General features: G+C 43.9%; 1 long non-coding RNA gene across 1 annotated transcript; it reads right to left on the reverse strand.

Moving 5' to 3' along the window:
- Positions 1-215: 215 nt before the first annotated feature.
- On the reverse strand, positions 216-1,170 carry LOC144824714 (uncharacterized). The gene is made up of 3 exons (XR_013609076.1): positions 1,104-1,170; positions 504-601; positions 216-335 (listed from the first exon to the last, which is right to left on the reverse strand). It is a non-coding gene; the product is annotated as an uncharacterized LOC144824714 (long non-coding RNA).
- Positions 1,171-8,037: the final 6,867 nt, after the last annotated feature.

The following is an 8,037-nucleotide window of genomic DNA, read 5'->3' on the forward strand; positions in this document are numbered from 1 at the left end:
GAACTCAAGCCCACAAAAGACACACACAATGTCTGGCCCATAGCCCAACCCATTCCAATGCTACATATCCTGTATGCTAATCAATAGAGTAGCAACTTGTACTGTGTCTATACATTTTTAACACACGCGAAACACCAAATATTTTGAGTCATTCGACAAGAGTCCTACCTAAATAGTTTTCCAGACGCTAGGTGTTTCTGATCCGAAATCCTCATCCATAAGTATATATATATTTTTCTGGGTTCGGATTACCTCGCTATGTTGGACTCATCTTAATGGTCCTATTCCATTCCATTAGGAGAACATATATATCCGATATTGTACCAGGTATTAACCTAAGAGTTGGGATAAAAACAGAAGAAATAGTGGGATATGGGGGATGGGTCTCCACAATTTTATAGGTACATGTCCAGACCAATATCATTGGTATATATGGACAGACGGTCCCACCCGGACATTGGTTGTTTCCAGTGGCATTAGCTGCCCATATTAAAAACGCCTACCTTTTCAATATGTGCAGGGTCCCTTGTCTTCAATTAAGAATGTCTCCCCTTAGCTCAATATTCAATTTTGAAAGGTAATATAGATTTATGGTAGTTGCCTATAAAAAACAGAAATATATGAAAAGAGTGTGTAAATATAATCTTTATATATCCAAAAGAAAAACTAGGATCTGCTAAACCTGTTGATATATTAATATGTTACTAAGTCCACATGTAATTCGTGCAACCTGGTTGTTGGTCTGCACGCATATACACATCCCCTATGCTTCGAAAAAGATAAAGGGGGTAGTTATACGGATGCACGATTTGATTAATAAAAGAAAACGTGTCAAGAATCTAAAACTTGCACTCCTTATCGATTTTAACCATAGAGAGACAATGGACATGGACCCCACCGCCATAGAGCACTTATGCGAGGTGTCTAGTAAGTTGCTCGTTTGGCATGCAGATACAATCCCCTCCAGCAAAGCAAATGCGTATAGATAATTAACGCTTAGCAAAAACGGGGATAAACGAGAGGAAAGGCGAGGTGGGGGAAAGAGTCTCGTCATGCACGAGAAACTATGTTATGGATAATCAAAAATAAAAATTAGCACGTACCCGTATGGTCAATAAACCATCCTCGATGGTAACTTCTCGGATCACCGGCGTCAGTAACAATCCAACTAAGGATAGGCGGCCCGATCGCCCGCCATGAAGTTTAAGCGTGATTCGCGTCGATCACGTGTGTGGGGCCGCAATCGTAGCGTATTCTACCTCGGAGGAAGCCACAAACGTGACCGCCATCTTAGCCTAGTCTTTAATTAGCAGTTTGAAACCCACGAATACGTTATCAAACCAGCTTATGTCACTTAGTGTAAGGTAGTAGTTGAAAGGATGCCATCCTCACTAAACGGTGAATTAGTAAACATTCCACTCGAATAAAAATCATTTGATGATTAATTTTTTGACAAACAAAGGGAAAAACGGCAACTGATTTGTGCGTGTTGCTAATTAGCCCCAATGAAAATCTATCAACGAAAAACCCAATGAATGTGAGTGCATCGATGGGTCAAAGAAATAATATAGCATGTCAAGTTGTTTTAAAGTTGCATCCCTTTGAACAAAACACATTTGGAACAACAACCATTCAAGTGCCTTCAATACCCCTAGCTTTGCATACCTGGGAAAACTGTTTGACCGCTGTGATCGCTGGTCTCGCGCAATTATGGCAAGATCAACAATGGCACTTGCCAGTTTTGCACCGAAATTGGGAAGGAGACCACCATGGGAGTTACTGCAGATCTACAAAGGGAAGTGTCTTTCTGCAGCCATGTACGGAGTGGCGGTATGGGGTTTTGTAGATACACAGTCACTCCAGACAGTGGAAAATATCTTCCTGAGATATATTTAAGCCGTCCCTAGCAGTACATCAGCATATTTTGCCACGCAGAGCTGGGACTCCCATTTATTTCAGATCTGATAAAATGGAGCCTATCCTGCTGTGGCACAGAATATGGTCTAAACCTAAGACTAAGCTAAACCAGGATATTTTAACTGACAGCATGAAACTTGAAGGAGCGCAGCTGATCCCGTGGTTGAGAAATAGTAAAAATGTTATGTCTGATCTTGGCCACCCGGAGTACTACAGGTCTCCGGATACGATGCAATCGATCTCGAGAAAGGAACTAAAAAAACAGGGACTGATCTTTTTAGACACTGTAAGATTGGTTATAGAGAGTACAAAACCCTCTGTTCAGTGTAACCAATTGATTTTAACTTCTTTTAATATTCAGTCGTTTTTACTGTTTGTACCTGGTGGCTATGACAGATTACTACTAACTCGTTTTAGATGTAACATCTATCACAGGCTCGTGAGTTTTCCTTGTATGAATGATTGGACATGAACCCTAGGCCCATGCCTATGTGATAACTGTTCGGAGCAATCGACCATACATGTCTTTTTATTCTGCAGATTTTATAGTCGCTTGAGGAAAGTCTGGCTTGTCCCAATTATGAGGGAGTTGGGTCTGAGACAATGCCGTCCGGCCTTTCTCGCGCTGCAGTTACTGGACGATATCCACAGGGCCTGGAGGATATGTATGTTTTTAAAGAAAGTACTTAGGCACAGGAAAACAATTGTACTATAATCATGGACTGTAATTTCCTCTTTTTGTACGACAACTTTTAATTGTATATTCATTTTTACTATTTTTAATGTTTTTTCTTCTTGTGTTTTTATATTGTGTTTATGAATCTACACATCTTGACCTCAGGAATAGTGTACGTTTACACATCCAGGGTATATATACTGATAATGAGATATTATAGCCCTCTCACTGGTCTAGTATTTGGATGTTTGATGGATTAGGTAGGGCTTTTTTGTGATTAATTGTTTAAAAAGACTGCCCCAGTTCTATTAAGAGCCACTTTTGGTCTACAGATCGACGCTGGAGTGGACATGTGTATGCACTGTGTTGGGGGTTATACCACCTCCAAAAACCTTTTAACTGGGAAATCTTGGGGCCATGTGATATCCTCCCCTATGTGGCCCTTGCAACTCATCCTGTGAAATGGGACTAGTTAGGATGTATAGAGCTGTTGGGTTGGTGTCATATCAGGTTATTTTTACAACTAACCCGTGTGGTTCTATTTTGTTGGGTTGGATCTTGGCCTTTATTCTACAATGATAGAGGTGCATCAGGCATTTTGATTTCCCAGGGCCTACTTCTTGGGACAAGTAAAGCCTGTCTGTGCCTACCACACGTGAGATTAATGAACAGACATAACATGACCTGGCTGATGCTTGGGAGCCGATTGTGGTCATATGCTGGTACTATGTGTTATGGAAATGGGGGCTTTGCAGTGCATGTGGGATGCTGGTGTTCGGTTTGGTGTAATTGTCGAAATATAAGGGAGATCCTTATGCAGGCGCTGTAGTTCCCTTTTAGTGGCCTTCTTTTGACTAAGCAGTTCCTCAAGTATGGGGCTATCCATAGTAAGCAGATTGTACGTAACCATTTAAACAAACATAACTTTTGTTGCAATGCTGCAGTTCTAGATATGGGTCTCCTGGGAGTAGTCAGCACTCCTATGGTGGCTTTGCTCCTCTGACCAGGTCATGAAAGTTTGCAGTATTCGGTTCAAGGGTATTATCGCCATGGAAGGGCTTGCCTGCACTTTGAAATGGTGCACCCATACACTTTTCCCCTCCTCTTTGAAGGCAGTGGATGTTAAGCAGACCCCTGGCTGAGGGCCTGTGTTTTTGTCCTCCGTCCATTTGCGCAAGTTTAGCAATGGTCCAATTTCCTGGGGTCGTGGGAGTTGATGACACGTTGGCATTGTGCACTTCGTTGTCTTTGAGACTACCTGTTTTTGAATAAGAAATTTGTTGACTGTTAATTCAACTTAGTTCCATACGCTCCATTCTCAAGTGTTTACCACAGGGGGGGTGATCCCATCAACCTATCAGTCACAATCTGGTGAGGTATCGGAAGGTGACCCCTTTTTGGAAGTGTCTTTCCACTGAAATCACTATTAGTGGAGTAAGGGCGATTACTATAAACATTATTAGACAGCCTTTATTTATATCAGCCGTTGAGCCCCTCCCCCCTCATATCCTACTAGGGTGTTTTTTTTACCTTTTATGACATTTTTGGCTCTTGTTGGTCTGATCAGTGTTAGGTATGTTGTGGAGTGGTCCCATGAGTTCAGGGAAAGATAAGATTGTGGCTTTAGGAGGGGTTCAATGGGCATCGCCAGTATTTCCAAAAATGCCTCCCCTGTAGTTGCTGTGCAGCTTCTTCCTAACAATTTACCTGCTGGGGGCTACCTGTTTTGATATTACCCCAATTGCGCTTACAGTGAGTTGTGATTTTCAGTCTACATGTCCGTGGAAATGAGGGAAGAAGCAGGCGTGTTGCAGTTTGGTGTTGTTGTTGCTTGCAACATGCCCCACAAACATGTTTTTATGTTTGTGCCTCTTCCTGTTCCTGGCACGTGGTGTGCTACATGGCCTACCTTCTGACATCAGATACCTGGCTTTGGCTGATATTGTACCCTGCCCTTTTATCTGGAATCATCCCCTGGGGCTAGTTTTGGGCATTTCTTTCTTTTAGTTTGGGCGTTTCCTTGAGTCGCATAATTAATTTTTTTCCTTGCCCCTTGGGGAGAGGGTCAGAGGCTGCTCTCTGGCACCCTTCCCCTCTCATACCACCCTGTGAGGTCGGAATTCAGGGCCAACTGTTTTCCTGGATTGTGCCTGCACGGTTGGAGCAACATGAGTGGACTATGCTTGGACTGGAGGTGAGCCATGAAGGGGTGCACCCGGTGCCCTGGGTTACATCTGGAGCAGGGTTAGGGACTTGGAAGCCCTGTCCCTGGCACCCTACTCTTCCTTGGACCACACCCAGCCTTCTATGAGTGTTTCTGGTGGGTCCGCTGTCCTTAGCTTTTGGCTGGGGTCTCTTGAGCTCTTCAGATTATACACAGTCATTGATTGTCGAACAAAATTGGTGCTCATCCTGCCGATCTCCAGAAGGGTAGTTTTAGGGTCTGTCATCCCAGGTCCAAGAAGAGCATTGTTCCTGTCACAGAGAATGGCTTTGTTTGTAACTGAAAGAGAGGCCTCCATTGATTCGGAGGCTTGTGGAGCATTTGTTGCACTATCGGGAGTATATACCATGAAGGAAACTTTAAGCCTGAACATGATGCCTGAAAATGGTGACCTTCCAGCTTGGTGATTGAAATGGGTCCCATTAGACTTTGGCTACAGGACATGGGTGTCTATTTTTTAAACAGTTTTCTGTCCCGTCTCCTCGTCAGTCCACCCTGCACCTGGGGTGTGCCCAGTGAACACCGCCCTGGGGGATCAGCAGCAGAGTGGGGCCTTAGTTTACGTACGTGCCTTAGGCAACTTGATTATTCTGGGCTCCCACAGAATCAAGACATTGATGCAGAATCAGTGTGGACACCCAATCGACATAGCAGCCTAAAACTCCAGGACCTAAGTAAAAAGTTTGGACCCCAATGCTGTCTGCTAGTCTTTTTTGATCTGATACAATTTTTTAGGGGAGGTGGTATGGAGATGCCTTTTATAGGTGAACTACCGGGGGTTAAGTCACTGGGATGATTATTACTGATCTTCATTTACTGATCGGTCTATTTTACTGTGAGCTTTGACTCTGTGATTACATGAAGGCAGTACCTTCACACACTGTAAACCCTCTTTGCCAGGGTTGTAGCCCCAGTTACTGTTGGGCAAGGTTACCTAGCTGTGGTTGCTGCTGCCATGTGCTTTCCCAATTACTTGATCCCTGCTGCGGTTGTGTGGCGCACAGTGGACCTTTCTGCAACTAAGTATATGACATGTTCTTATTACTTTGTGCTTGGTACTGAGGAGGGATATAACCATATCCTGTCACGTGGGGTTTTGTGGTGCCGGCCCTTATTCTCTAACCTCTGCTGTTTTTGCTCCTCATGGTATGCCTTTGTCCGGCATGCCTCTACCAGGTGTCCCTGCCTACGGCTATAAAAGCACTCTCTGATGTATGGTTGCGTCCAGCCTCCCTGGCCTCTACTACTGTAACATGTTCATGTTCCTGGACTTTTAAGGTAGTGTAGTATATCAGCTTGTATGTACTGCCTAGGTTGGAAAACCAACTACGCTGTCTGGCCTGCTCTATATCTTGGTGGGTAACCCTATATTTAAAATAACATAGAAAAATGTGGCATGTGGGCCTATGCTGGCCACGGTTGTCCGGTTTCCTCTCCCATCATTCCCTCATTCTATTTAGGCCTTTGCCATTAGCCCTACTGCATCTTGGCGCTCAGGGAATATTTCTCTCAAGGCGGTCCATATCAGGTGCCTGTGCGTATTAAATGTTGCCGTCATGCTGGGCAATCATGCTGGAATGCGAGCTTGGGTAAACACTGCTTATCTGCTCCGCAATTAGGCTGCTTAGCAAGCTCTTTATGTCACCAATCACTAGGTTGATACCTGCAGTGTTTATTTTTTAGCATGTAGTCAATTTCCCTTCCCAATCCAGCAATGACGATAACTTTGTTCTCAACCCCTCTTTGTCCATCTGGGCTCATGGCATGTAAACAATCCTGCTACACCCTTTTGAAATTAGGGGTATATTCTCATTCTAGGTAACTCCATGGGTTTCTCCTCAACATAGCGCTCCCATCTTGCGAGGCATTGCTACATGTAGAGGAAGTTCCAACTAGGGTTTACTCTTTCATGCCTGATGAAATCCTTCTGTCATGTCCACTGGCTCAAACGATCATTCCTTCAGCCAAGATCTGTCATATTGTCATATCCCTCTCCTCAGTCCATCCTGCTTAAAGGTCGCAAATCGGGTACACAAAAGTCTTGCCTTCTTTTTTTGGCCATTATTTCCCACGGGGTTAGTTTATCTTTGTTGTGCACCTGTGCAGTACAGCGCGTATCCTCATCGCTGCTTCCCTCGTGCGGATGCACAGGTGCCATTTTGTTTTTCTGCATCACGTGTGGGTCAGTACCAGGCTAACTTGTTCCCTTATTTCTTGGTCAGCCCCTCTCCTTTCTTGACTGGACTCAAACATCGGGTCCTGCCTCTCTTCCTCGCGTTGCCCGGCCCGTCTCTTTTGTTCTGAGCTAGACACTGCTTTTGTTGGGCTATCTTCACCTTCAAATTCACTCTGCAATTCCTCCTCAGCTTCCTGGGAAATCCCTGTAGGCCTCACCCGTTTCATCGGTACCTGGGGGACTGGAATTCCCTTCTTCTCCCTAGTTTGCGGAGTCGCTATCGAGAACCACCATTAACTTTCCTGCCATTTGTGTACACTCACCTGAACCAGTGGGAGTGTGTGTTTTACTTGCCTTTGAGGTGTCACATGTTGAGCATAGTGGCCGGGAGTCGAGCTTTTAGGGACCTTCCCTAGGCACTTCAGCTGCGCTGGAGGCATCTGGGCTAACTTGTTTTTGGTTTTCTCTAGCTTACACATAACTGTCCTTTTTTTGGTGGGGGGCTTATCAGCTTTTACTATTGTTTGATTCGAATATTCTAATGCAGGGGGAGATGGTGTGAGTACATCTATCCCTGCATATGATGGAGCAGGTGGCAACGCCTTGCTCGCTATCAGCATTGTGGGGCTATCGGTTTTAGATTTTTCAAAGATGGCCCATATTTTTAACATTAACTCTCTTTTGTCATTCTTTTGTCTTGCATATTTAGTCTTTATATGTGTTTTAGTATGTTCAATTATGTTTGTTTCAAATGTTCCCTCCTTAGGCCATAGAAATGCGTGTGCCTTTGTGTATAAATACCAATTTGGCAAAACGTATTAATTATCTTTATCTGTTTGGGGAACCTAGTTTCCATATGATTTAATGGGGAATCCATGGCAATTTTAGTAATTTGGATAAATACAACTCGAATGATATTTTGTAGTTTTATCTATCTCATCGTAGGGGCACTCGTACGTGGTGCACATTTACAAATTACATGCTAAGAGCTCAGTGTTTTTACAATATTTTCATCAGAACGTATGACTGAACATTTCAACAAAA

This window comes from Lissotriton helveticus, chromosome 3_1, assembly GCF_964261635.1.
Source record: "Lissotriton helveticus chromosome 3_1, aLisHel1.1, whole genome shotgun sequence".
Taxonomy (NCBI): domain Eukaryota; kingdom Metazoa; phylum Chordata; class Amphibia; order Caudata; family Salamandridae; genus Lissotriton; species Lissotriton helveticus.